Raw genomic sequence first — 13938 nt, forward strand, 5'->3', positions numbered from 1 at the left:
AAGGTCAGAGGAACGCCCCCACTGTAAACGCCTAATTGGTCGGATTGTAAAAATATGTTCCAAGACGCCAGAATAGAAGCTTTAGTTCCTAAACGCCATGAGAAATTTGTCTTTTCCCATGGTCTTAGGTGACTCTTGTGAAATGATAATTTGACCGTGAAAGGTATCCTGACTCCCAGGTTGAGAACCACTGACTTACACTTACTGGTATATATTGCTTCATAGTGCCTTACAGCCAGGGGCGGGCTACCAATTTTAGCTCTACCGGGATGCCCCAGGAGCATACCCCTGTGTGTGTGCCCATGCTCAGTGCATGAAGAGGCATGCATGCACGATTTCCGGGGGGGGGGGTTGCTTCCGTGCATGTGGAAATTGGAGACAAGAGCTGCCGGTCGCTCACGACTGGCAAAATAATGTAAGAGCCACCGTGCTGCGCCACCCCCTGCCTGCTGCGCTGCTCCCCGAGCCACCGCGCTGCCCCCCATCAACCCGCCGTGCTGCCAACCCCCCCCGCCCCTTGCGCCAGCATGAGCGATGGGAGGTGCCAGCTCCCATCTGCCCACCGCATTGCCAGCCACCACCACCACGACGCCCCTCACCCCCTGACACCGCCACGAGCAGCCTACCCGCTCCACCGCGCCACGGCTCTTACCTTCGATCTCCTGGTCGATGGGTCATGGTGCGTGGAGCAGGCAGGGTGGCCCCAAGCTCTCTGCTCTCCCACGTGTGTCGAGAGATGCCTGCGGCACGAGATAGCAGAGAGCAGGCCACCCAGCTGGAACTCAGGCAGGCAGCTGTTGCTTGCTGGCCCCAGCTGCCACTCTAGGTGCCACAGCCAGATTCGGCTGCTGCGCATGTGCAGCAGACGAAATCTCGCATTGATGTTCTTGCAGCAGCGAGATTTGGATAAAAATTCTGCATGTGCAGAAGCAAAAACCTGGTAATTTTAACCGGAATTGCGCTGCCTGCCTGTGCACGGCACGTGCACACCCAGCAGCAACGGAGCGGGCCTACGCGCTCTGTTGCTGCTGCCGGGAACAGTGTCCCCGACCGTTCCAACTGTTGCCCATCCCTGCTTACAGCCCTCTCTAAGAGTCAGCGTATTGCCCCAACAATCTTGGTGCTCATTTTATTGTCCTCAGAAGGATGGAAGGATGAGTCAACCTTGAGCCAATGAGAATTGAACTGCTGAATTGCTGGCAGCCAACAGTCAGCAGAATTAACCTGCAGTGCTACATTCTAACCATTGCGCCACTGCAAAGATTGGACACTAGAGGGAAGTAGAAGAAACTGAAGATTTCAATTAAAGGAGAACCACCTAAATTTAACTTACAAAGACTACTATTTCTGAGGGAGGGGGAAGTCATTCCTTTAAATATTTATGTACTTTTTTTTCTCCATTCTTATTTTTCTTGCTTTTCTCCTTTTTATTTTCTGAACCTATTTTTTCCTTTTCTTTTCTAGTTTGTATTAGTATTATTGTAATTACATTTTTTAAATAAAACTACTATACAATTTGGAAATGTTAGAGGTAATGTTTAGGTCTATCTTTCTATCTTTCTATGCTTCTATGTAAAATGAAGGAGTGAATTGGGTTATTGGGGATGCCTTAATTGATACATGAATGCCTCTCTGAAGGAGAGCAGGATGGTTCCTTCTTTTAAAAGGCAATTATTAGAGCATATCTTTTACCACATGCTGGTAATCATTGCAATGCATCTATGTGGATACTAACTTTATGTCTAATACCAGCATTCTAATTTGACACAAAATTGTAGCCATGTTGATCCTGGAAGAACAATGCATGCCTATATTGCGCATATAATTAAAGCCCTGAAATTGGGGGGGGGGGGTGTTTTCTAGCAAAATATGTCAACTCAAACTGCTCAAGGAGCTGCTGATACACTTCTACAGAGGAATCATTGAGTCTATTATCTGCACCTCTATAACTATCTGGTTTGGTTCTGCAACCCAACAAGACTTCAGAGGATAATCAGAACTGCAGAAAAAACAATTGCTGCCAACCTGCTGTCCATTGAGGACCTGTATACTGCACAAGTCAAAAAGAGGGCTGTGAAAATAATGACTTTCCCCTCGCATTTTGGACATAAAGTGTTTCAATTCCTACGTTCAAAATGTTGCTATAGAGCAGTGATGGCGAACCTATGGCACAAGTACCACAGGTGGCACGCAGAACCATATCTGCTGGCACATGAACCGTTGCCCTAGCTCAGCTCCAATGTGCATATGTGTGCTGGCCAGATGATTTTTGGTTGACACAGAGGCTTCCAGAGAGCCTCTGGAGTTGTAGGAGGGCGTTTTTACCCTCCCCTGGCTCCAGGGAAACCTTTGGAGCTTGGGGAGGGCAAAGCACGAGCTTACTGGGTCCACCTCCGGATGACGGGAGAAGTTATTTACACCCTTTCCAGGCATTGAATTATGGATGTGGGCACTCACACATGCGCTATAGTGCATGTTCATGCTCTTTCGGCACCTGAGGGAAAAAAGGTTCGCCAACACGGCTATAGAGTATCGCACACCAAGACAACTAGACACAAGAACAGTTTTTTCCCAAATGCCATCACTCTGCTGAACAAATAATTTCCTTAACACTATCAAACTACAGTGATCCCCCAAGTTTTGCGATCTCGATCTTTGCGAAACGCTATATCGCGATTTTTCCACCCGATGACGTCACTCCCTTCCTTTCTCATCTTTCTTTCTCTCTCTCTTTCTCTATCTTGCTTCTTCCTCTCTCACACTCTCTTCCTCCCTCTCTCATCTCTTTCTTTCCTTCTCTCTCTTTCTCTATCTCTCCCCCTCTTGCTCTCGAGCGGCAAGCGATCAGCCGGGCGGGCGGGTGAACGGGCAAGCGGAGCGGCCGGGCGGGCGGGTGAACGGGCAAGCGAGCAGCCAGGCGGGCGGGTGAACGGGAAAGCGGAGCGGCCGGGCGGGCGGGTGAACAGGCAAGCGAGCGGCCGGCCGGCCGGGCGAACAGGCAAGTGGAGCAGCCGGGCGGGCGGGTGAACGGGCAAGCGAGCAGCCGGGCGGGCGGGCGAACGGGCAAGCGGAAAAAGGGGCGCGCATGCGCAGATGGTGTTTTTACTTCCACACCACTACATCCCGAAAAATCGATTATCGCGAGGGGTCTTGGAACGGAACCCTCGCGATAATCGGGGGATCACTGTATTTACAAAGTCTGCACTATTATTACTACTATTTTTTCTCATCATTCCTATCACCCATCTCCTCCCACATATGACTGTAACTTGTTGCTTGCATCCTTACGATTTGTATATTAATATTGTTTCCTGATTGCTTATTTGACCCCTATGACCTCATGGTTCTTGACAAATGTATCTTTTCTTTTATGAACACCGAGAGCATATGCACCCAAGACAAATTCCTTGTGTGTCCAATCACAAGAATTCTATTTTATTCTATCAGGCAAGGTAGGTGTTTGTTTGTTTGTTTGTTTGTTTGTTTGTTTGTTTGTTTCTATGCGGCCCAGTCCCAAGGGGACTGCCGTTCAGACACTATACTTTTCCGCCCACACCGAAAAAAAATTAGAGGGAACATTGATCACAAGAATGTTATTTTATTCTATCAGGCAAGGTGGATAAGTTCTGTGTCCCATCAGTTTTTGTTTCCACACAGGGCTTACAGATAGGATTTAGGAAGTGTGCTTTCTGTCCCAAAATTCCTGCTTTATAAACAACCTTCCTATCAAGATTCAAATACCCTTTTATCCTGTTTGATCTCCAGTTATGGGGCGGTGGAAGCCTGCTTGTATTTGTTATGTAGATAAGGATTTTTTTATTTTACGTGGCCCTACATACCGTAATAGCCATTTAATACTATTTAAATGTCAGGGTCAGAAATCACAGGTCTGTTGAGATGGTTGTTTAAATACTATTCAAATGTCAAGGTCAGAAATCACAGGTCTGTTGAGATGGTTGTTTTGTTCCTCAGTAAATGAATGGCCAGATTAATGGGGAATAAGAGTAAAGAATAATTGTAGCACCATCGTGTGGAGATGGTCTACATCATATGGCAGAATTGGACGGAAACCAGTTTTCTTTCCAAAGTTTCCCAGGAATGACATTAGCTTACTTTGAGGTTAGCATTAGCATTCATTTAATTAAAAGACCTTAGGTTTGCTCGGATGTCATTCCTGAAACTGCATATTACAGGACAGACATCCCATCAAAGTAAGTACTAAATTTGATGTAATAGCACATTTCAGAAAATGGGAGAAACGCACAAGAATGCTCAATGCTCCTAAACAGAAAATAAAAAACCGGATATTGTAGAAACAAGGATTATTGTTTTGACAATACGGAACTGAAATAACCCACAGATTAGAAAATATGATTGCTTCTATCAAGTCATCCAAACACTTGAGTCACATGGACAACACTGTAGTTTCAGAGATTAATCACCGAGCTATTTTTAGAAAGCAATTTGCAAAACCATGCAGAAAGTTCCTACTTATTCCTACGGGATTGCTCTCACATAGTTAAAATGAATTATTTTCAGAATAACTTAAGTTACACGTAAAAACTTTTACATGAGTCAAGTTAGATAACAAGTTAGAATAAACTTACTAAGTAGCAGATGATTATGGACTATAATAAAATCTAGTGAATGAAATGAAACAAGAGGAAAATAGGATTTACTCTATGTATTTATAATATTCTTACCATTATAATCTTTTTTCTGACTAGATCCTAAACTAGATCCTGAGCTTTTTAGAAATTTCTTAATCAAGTATTGACCAGGTCCTACCTTGCCTACTTCCTAGCTCAAACAATGTTGCAGTGCAGGTGGGGTTGGTACTTACCGCCATTACTGGTATGATGCGTGTGCAGGTATGCGTCGCCAGTGTGCACGATCGCATGCCCCAGCGAGATTTTGCTTCTGAGTATGGAAGGAAGCAAAATCTCATGAAAGGGCATGTGCGCGTGAGATTTCAGTAATTTTTTTTTCCTTCCACGCATGCGCAGAAGCAAAATCTCACTGGGGAGCACACATGCCGGCAACACAGAGCTGCAAGCACAGCTCCCATTTTTCGCTACCGGTACGCAGTGTGGCCTGTACTGGCTAGCAACCTAAAAATACAAGTATTGTGGTGCCACAATTAATTGTTATATTGCTCCGCCTCAACTACAGACCAGAGAAAACCTAGCACACGTGCATTAAGAAGGGATTCCTCCTCTTCTTCCTCATTACTGCTGTGAGGTGCTGGAGGTTCTGAAGGCCTGGCTGAACCTCTGCCACTGGCACCGAATCCTTACCAGCCTCCTCACTATCCAACTCGGGTGCCAGCTGTACAGGCCCCTTGCGCATCACCTCATTGGCGTCATCTCGGATGGGATCCGCTACCAGCTGCACAAGCTGCTGGGTGTGTGCGTGTCACAACATATATCTACTTTTCTGCATTGGAACTTTTTGCTTACGTATTTAACAAAAATAGGTGTACTCCTATCACAAAGCACACCATAGACTGCACCTGGAGTCTGTAAGATATATGCTCATGTACATGTGATTTTCAAACATCTGCTACTTTCTCCACAGATATAATGCTCTGCATTTGTGTGCAACTTGTGGTCTCAAAGTAAACCCAGCAATCCTGGAGTCACCATCATGTGCAACAATGTTGGAAGAACGCTCACATCTGAATATTACCTCTGGCTGAAGACCTGCTCTATATTACAGTACTGTGAGGCAGACAGATAGAAAATGAAAAAGAATCGTAAGAGCCCTGTTTGATCTGACTAAAAGCACTTTTATCCCAGGATCATGGTTTCCATTATGGCCAGTCAGAAGCCTCTCAATGTATTGGGCAAGCAGCACACAGAAGCAACAGGTTCCATCTGCTGATATTCTCCATCAATCCATATTTGCAATCCATACCCATGTTTGAAATCCCATTTCTTCTAATCCTGGAGGTTTTATGTGGTCATTACAAAAATAAGTCATTAGTTGATTTCCCCCCTCTATGACTATATTTATCTCTCTTTTGATTGCCTTCTACTCTTATTTATTCAGGATGAAGTTGCCTTTCAAAGTTGCTTTTTCCAAAGACGGTCACATTGAAGCACAAAATAAATTGGCAAAAATCGGCAAGTTTTGGCGATTTTCAACCTTTCTTTGCTTCTGCGCATGTGCGGAAGCAAAAAAATAGCTGAAATCTCTCACATGTGAATGTCCTCACCTGAGATTTCGGCAATTTTCACTGATTTCTTTGCTTCTGCGCATGCACAGAAGCAAATTCTTGCACGGGAGTGTGTGCACCCACATCGGCATCCGGGATTGATACGGTAGGGAAAGAAGGTAAGTGCGGCCCTTCACTGGTCTAATGGCCTGGTTGTCTGAACCGGTAGCAGTGGCAGTGGGAGACTCTGCCCACCCACCCAGGATTGTGCACGTGTGTGAGCATGTGAACTGGTAACAAAACCATTTAGAATCCACCACTGCTAATGTCAACAAAAAACCCCAAAGGTGCAAGTACAGACTAGGTGAAACCTGGCTCAAAAACAGGAACTGTGAGAGGGGAAATCGTGCATGGAGCCACAGGTGCACCCGTGTTTCGGCATGCGTGAAAGCAAAAAACCCTCACCGAAACATAGGCACACCTGCGGCCCATGCACAATTTTGCTACCTCCAAAGGTAGAAGAACATACGAGCCGTGGCAGTGAGCGCAATTTAGCATTCTGGCTCGTAGCCCACCACTGGACCTAGAGGACATTCCTTTTCTGCCATAGCATCCACCTTGTGGACATTCTTCCTCCAGATATCAGGGTGGCCCCACACCCTGTTGGCCTTTCATAAAGCCATGAAGGCCTGGTTCTGGGCTCAGGGAACCAGCTTCTTTGTTGTACTAATAATTTGGGTTGGATGTTTTTCAACTGCTTTGTATTTTAATTTTTGCAATGTTTTTATTTTAATTTTCTTCACCATTAAGAGTGATTTGTTGAGCTACACTACTATACAAACTGAATAAATACATGATCATTAAGCTCATGGCTTCTAGCTAATTTCCACATCAGCTAGAAGCCAACATTTTATGTTTTGGAACAACAAAAATATAATTCCACTTTTCCAATCACCTTTTATTTGGCCCAAAGGCAGCTATCTTTTTGGTTTTCTTTGTAAAGTGGTATGGACTGATTTGTGCACTCAGCGTCCCTCATTCCAGTATTGAAAAATGACTGACAGATGGTTGTTGTGCTAGAAAATTGACAGTTATCTTAGGCCAGAAAGAGGGGGGAGAAATAGAGTAAGAGCACATTCTTGTAATTAGCTAATGAGGTAAAATATTTAACTTTACACAACTGAACCAGCATGTTGCTAAGTATGCAAGGATGGGGATAGTTAATTAGTTAACAGCAAAGACATGAATGTTGTTTGTTCCAGGAAGGAAGAATGATAAATTAGCACTGAGATTGAACTGCTTTAATGTCCCATGTAGGCACTTTACTCATTAGAGATTAAAGATTGCAATTTGGGGGGGGCAAAAAAACCCCTGAATAATCAAAAGACACAGGTGTAAAATAAATCCCGTCTTAACCCTAAAAGCCAGTTACAACAACAACAGAACTTCAGGAAAAAAAAGATGTTTTAGCCTTTAGGGTTCCCTGTTTGTTCCACTGGATAGATGCCACCTGCTCTTGGGCCAAATCTAAAAAGGGTCTAGTATTAAGTTCTTTTAATTATTGCTTTTTGTTACATTTACATTTTTAAAAAACTTTTTTACTTTGTTTCTAAATGGTGGCAATTTTGTAAGTGGGTTCACTTTAACTGTTCTGTAGAGGTTACTAGGGCGTTCAGTAAATGCCAACATTTAAGTACAGTGGTACCTCTATTTAAGAACGCCTCTACTTAAGAACTTTTCTAGATAAGAACCGGATGTTCAAGATTTTTTTGCCTCTTCTTAAGAACCATTTTCTACTTAAGAACCCGAACCCGGAAAAGTTTTCCAGGAAATTTGAGAGCGGCACGAAGGCCTGGCCACTTTCCTGCCATTCCCCCTTTAATCCTGGCCATCTCGAGCTTTCTGGACTGCCAGAAGAACCTTTCGGTGGCGCTTAAGGAGGCTTTGGCAGTCCAGAGTGAAAGAAGCATTTTCCTTTCTCTGGGCGCTTGGACAAGGAATAAACCTCTGCCAGCGCCCAGAGAAAAGAAATGCTCCCTTCACTCTGGGCAGTGACTGTCCTCCTCCTCTTCTTCCTCCTCCTCCTCCCACCCAAATTCCGAGCTTTTATTTCTTTCCTAATGGGTTTGCACGCATTATTTGCTTTTACATTGATTCCTATGGGAAAAATTGCTTCTACTTACAAACTTTTCTACTTAAGAACCTGGTCACGGAACGAATTAAGTTCTTAAATAGAGGTACCACTGTATTATTTTTTAAAGGGAAAACTAAGAATATCTATGGATCAGGGGCGGGTTCCACTTACATTCGCTACCGGTGCGCATCGTGATGTTGTACGCATGCAGATGCCACACTCGTACACGCGTGTCCCTTCCTGCAATTTCACTTCCGGACATGCTGAGAAGGTGGTTTCAGGCCGAAACACAGCTGTGGACCCACTCAGCTGTGCTTCGGATGAAGAAATACAGGTGGGTATTAACGTGCGGGCAGAAGGGGGAACTTTCTCCACAGTAGAGGAGAAGAAGCCATGCAAACAGCAACCAAAAAAATCACCGAAAATTCCAAAAAAAGAGAGATGGTGAAAGCACAGACCGGCAGAGACAGAATCTGATCTATGATGCCTAAATTACATTACCAGCAGATTGCTAATGGTTTGGGTGATCTGGTCCGAACCGGGAAGAACCCACCCAGGCGGAACGGGGGGCATGCCGTTCCCTTGACGGAAATGGAGCGTGTAGGCTCACTCCATTGCCGTCAGATGTGCATGCGCTGTGCACGCGCAATGGCACGATTCTGGTAAAAATTAACTGGTTTTTTGCTTCCACGCATGCAGAAAGAGATTTCTCGCTGCGACACCTAGAGCAGCAGCTGGGGCCAGCAGCAAAAGCGTCCTGCCCCAGCTCCGGCCACGTGGCCTGCTCTTTGATCTCCCAGGCCGCAGGAGAGATGCCTGCAGTGCACAGAACAGGCCGTGTGGCTAGAATTGGGGCTACCCACCCTGCTCCCTGTGCCATAGCCCCTGCAGGAGGTGATCCAGGTAAGCGGGGCGAGGGGCCTGGCGAGGGGAGTGAGGACAAGGGGCACGGCGGAGGGAGCGAGGGTGAGCGGCGCAGCGAGCGAGGGTGAGCAATGCAGCGGGGGAGTGAGGGCGAGCGGTGCAGCGAGGGGAGAACGCGTGGAAGCAAAAAACCCGGGAAATCATGCACACGTCTTTGCACAATATTTACTTTCTGCACATGCACAGAAGCCAAATCGTGAACCGGGCATGGGTGCATGCTGGGTGCGCTTGCAGTGGTGCACTCCCAGCGTGTTCCGGTAGGACTGTGTTTGGTAGCCCGCCTCCCAACCCACCCCTCCTATGGATGCTACTCTAGTCTCCTACTTTAAAATTACTGTTCCTTCTTATTATATGTAGCTTTCAATATGCTATAAAATGCTGCAGAATTTGCCCAATTCCTCATATTTCTTCCCTCATCTGTGTCTCCAGATATTTCCTGAAGAAGATGAAGGTAACATCTAGAAATTGCACAAATCCTTTCCATCTTGGAGGTAATAAGCAATCAGAAGGAAATGGTCTTGACAGGACTTTTAATACAATCAATTGCATTCGATTAAGGAAAATGTAAAGTCATCTTTGAGTCACATTTGACTCCTGATGATTCCAGGAAAATGTCTATATAATGGTCTCATCAGTAATAGAGAAGTGATTTGTTCCTGTCTTCTCCAAGATATTTCCCCACCTCCTAGAAAAAACATATAGCCCTGGGATTTTCCAGTGGGCTACCATCCAAATACGCACCAGGCCCCAAGTCAGCTAAATATTGCCACTTGATTGTCAGTTTATTCAACTCCGTCAGAGCCAGATAACACCTGGGTTCACACATCACACTAAATCAGTGGTTTTCAATATTTGCAACTTTAAGCTTGATGGTCTTCAGTTCCCAGAATATACTGGCTGGGGAATTCTGGGAATTGAAGTTTATTTACTTTGAAGTTGCCATGGTTAAGAAACACTTTTAAGTCAGGAATTTGAAATCTCAGTTTAATAATAATAATAATAATAATAATAATAATAATAATAATAATAATAATAATTTATTAGATTTGTATGCCGCCCCTCTCCGAAAACTCGAGGCGGCTTACCTAATAAGCTACAGTATTAGCTGGTTTATAATGCCATGATCCATCCTTCCTTCTTTCCTTCCTTCCTTCCTTCGGCAAAGGAAGGACATATAGGCTCTACTTTAGATAGCAAATAGGCTCTACTTTAGGTAGCAAAATGACTTAGGATGGTCCTGATCAAGGTGAACCAACTCTTTTGTTTCAGCTTCTTATACACTTCTCAAAAAATAAATAAATAAAGGGAACACTTAAATAACAGAATATAACTCCAAGTAAATCAAACTTCTGTGAGATCAAACTGTCCACTTAGGAAGCAACAGTGATTGACAATCAATTTCAAATGCTGTTGTGCAAATGGAATAGTTGTGCAAATGAAATATTCAATGAGAATATTTCATTCATTCAGATCTAGGATGTGTTATTTGAGTGTTCCCTTTATTTATTTATTTATTTATTTATTTATTTATTTTTTGAGCAGTTTATATGCCATAGGGCAGTGATTCCCAACGTTGGCAACTTGAAGATAGATGGACTTCAACTCCCAGAATTCCCCAGCCAGCATTCGCTTCCTGGGGAATTCTGGGAGTTGAAGTCCAAATATCTTCAAGTTGCCAAGGTTGGGAAACACTGCCCTAGAGTCCCATTGACAAAAAGCCAGCAATGCTGCAAAAATACTACCAGCGAGTCTCAGGGTTCATTCAGCTGTTTGACACTGTTTTAAGGTGGAAGGAAGTCACCATTTCCCTATCTATGCAATGGGTACATGAATAAATATCTAGGTTCAGTGCTGGCACAATGGAAATAAAATGTTGAAAGCATGCTTGCCAGTCTTGAGTCCCTTCCTTTGGAACAGGGCTACAACGCTCACAATTCCCAGTTAAGGCAGCTTGTGAACGTGTCGTTTTCGAGAGGGGAAAGGATGCTTCAGTTCTGCACAAGTTTGTTTGTGGTTTCATAACTCCCGAGGGGGATTCTTTCACAGTACGCCACTTTTCCTTCTCTCAGAGATCACTACTTACCGCTTACGAAGTTATTGTCCGTCTTTTAACACTGGCCTTTTCTTTCTTTCTTTCTTTTTTCTTTTTCCTCTTTCGGCTCTTCAAGCTCAGGCGTCGTTCAGTTGCTAGGGTCAACAGCCACCCAAGATTGGCGTCTTCAAGAACGAATGAACATTCTTTAAGCTTAGCCCACCCCCTCTTGCAGAAAGGAGCCAAAAGCATAGAGCGAACTACAGGTTCCAGCATGCTTTTGCCTTTAGCATGCAGATGAACGGTCGGTGTGTAAGAGCGAACTCTGCTTATTCACTTTTGTTGGATCCTGAATCCATGTAAGATTTGGATCACTGTTAAGTGCGAAATGAATGTACCGATGTTGCTTTCCAGTAATCATTTTCCTCTGTTCTGTTGCCAGCCCTCGATATAGGATATAGGATAAAAAACATTTTAAGTTTTTTAGTTTAAAAATTTTTTTTAATATAATTTATAATAAAAAGAATTATTAAAAAACGTTATAATAAGTTTTTTAATAATTCTTTTGGGGGGAAATCTCTTCAGATACATGGCTGTCTTTTTCCTTTAAACCGATCTAATCACTTTAATAACTTAAGTACAGTTTGGCTCTATTTTGGCTTCACTTGTAGTGATACAGTCAAAGATAGAACAGTACAGTAGATCTCAGTGCTAAAACAAGATTTCATTAGACTCACAAATTGCTATGCAACATAGTACAGCCACAAGAGATCACTGATAAATGATCAATCAAGATTGGCAAATTCTCTTTAAATTTTTTTAACACTGCAATATGTAGCCTCTGTATAACATCAGTAAATTTTAGGATACTTTTCTTATGGCATTTAGTAGCCATACTTAAAATTCATAGCCCTTATTAACAAGATGATTTGTGATGCTAACGAAGCTGTTTTCTAAACCCTTTTGTAATGTTTGAGCTGTTATAAAAATTGCTTTTCTGTTCAATTTGCACTTGAAATAATCTATATTTAAAAGGCTAAATTGCACATTGTCAGAAATTGATGCTGGGAATTGAGAAATTAAAGTGCCAAGATACAAGAGTCCTTTTGGAGAATGCTGATTTATTTTATTGATTGATTGACCAAATTTATGTAGCCAAGAAGTAACTGGGCTGCCTATCATTAATTATCTATCAACCTTGAGAAAGAAATTTCAACAAGGTGTTTTCCACTAATCCCAATTTAGCCAGTTTGGTAATTGATGTATGCAACTGGGCTCCAAATTACATTCAGATTCAAATGTGTGGAAACAGTTTTTCAGAAATTCTAGTCTTAAAATATTTATAATTGTATTGGTAAGAACTAGAATTCTCAATTGGATTTAGAAAAAAATGGAAAAACTACAGTTCACAATATATGGCTTTAATTCACAGGTCTTGCAATAACTATAGTTTTCAAGTGTAAGATTATGTTGAGTTATCTGCTATATAAAATAGACAATGCTATCATTTGAACACCCAGAAGCTATAGCAAATCTAACAGCGCCCCCAGTCTGGAGTGGAAGGAGATGGGCAACACATCCATGGGTGGGCTATTGCCCAGATGGGGAGAGGAGGGACACAGTGGGGTAGTGAAAATGGAGCTCCACCCCAGAGCACCCAATTTGCACTGAAAGATGTTGAAAGAAAATGCAGGGTGTTCTGCATAAGACATGCCCATATTGTGGTAGTAAAAATTTTGGTAGCCCTTCACTGAACACATCTATCAATCAATCAATCAATTTTTAACTCTGCCAAGATTCAAGATTGAACGTTTATAAGCTCTTTGGCACAGATATTGGTTTGGTTTAATGTGATAATCCAAAGAAAATAATAGTAATTATAATATAATGTGTCTTTCATTACCATTCAATAACCATTGTGAAGTCTAGCTCCAAAGATCTGAAATAAAATAAAATTTCTTGGAATTATATGGAACTTTGTGTGCACGATGAGTCAAACATTCAATTCCTAAAATGCAATATGAGCAGGTTAAATAGTCCCCAAAACCATTTATTTTGCCTGAAGAATTCCACTTTTATAATTTGTATTTTCATTTGAGTATGGGAATTATAATCCAGGACAGGACAGGAAAAAGTCAACTCTGTTGGCCTTATTTACCTTGCATTTCTCTGATCTGCCTTTTTGGGATGTTTCATCCATAAAAGAGCTCAGAGCCTCAATGGCTCATTGGGCATTTCAGGAAGATGAAAGTCCTCAATATTTTTGAACAGGCTTCTACAATGGAGAATTCCCTTCATGTATGATGTGTCTTGGAGTTACAAGTTCAGTGCACATGGAGGCCACCAGATTGGGTACAGCTTCTCTAAAAAAAACCCCTAGGCTTCATTAGTTGCTTGAAAGTGTACTCCTTTGTTCTAGATTGTGTAAGTCTACCAACACTGAGCAATAGAGCAGAAAACCCATAAACACCAGGGGCAAATTTCAGATGGGCACTAGTAAGGCTAGCCAAACAGGGTTAGCCGCATGTTTAATGACAAGTCACAAGTCAGTACTCCACACTCAACGTGTAGTCCTCAATGGAACTGCATCTACATGGAGGGAAATATATAGTGGGGTACCCCATGGCTCTGTTTTAAGCCCAGTGCTCTTCAACATATTCATCAATGATGTGGATAAGGGTATAGATGAAG

The 13938-nt window shown here is 42.9% G+C and overlaps 1 protein-coding gene across 1 annotated transcript in view; it reads right to left on the reverse strand.

The window, feature by feature from the left end:
• Nucleotides 1-11413, reverse strand: part of DNAI3 (dynein axonemal intermediate chain 3) — a 60339-nt gene extending 48926 nt beyond the window's left edge. The window contains exon 1 of the mRNA XM_070746627.1: nucleotides 11299-11413. The gene's annotated coding sequence lies outside the window, so the exon portion shown is untranslated. The remainder of the gene's footprint in view (nucleotides 1-11298) is intronic.
• Between the last annotated feature and the right edge of the window lie 2525 nt (nucleotides 11414-13938).

Source organism: Erythrolamprus reginae, chromosome 3, assembly GCF_031021105.1.
Source record: "Erythrolamprus reginae isolate rEryReg1 chromosome 3, rEryReg1.hap1, whole genome shotgun sequence".
Taxonomy (NCBI): domain Eukaryota; kingdom Metazoa; phylum Chordata; class Lepidosauria; order Squamata; family Dipsadidae; genus Erythrolamprus; species Erythrolamprus reginae.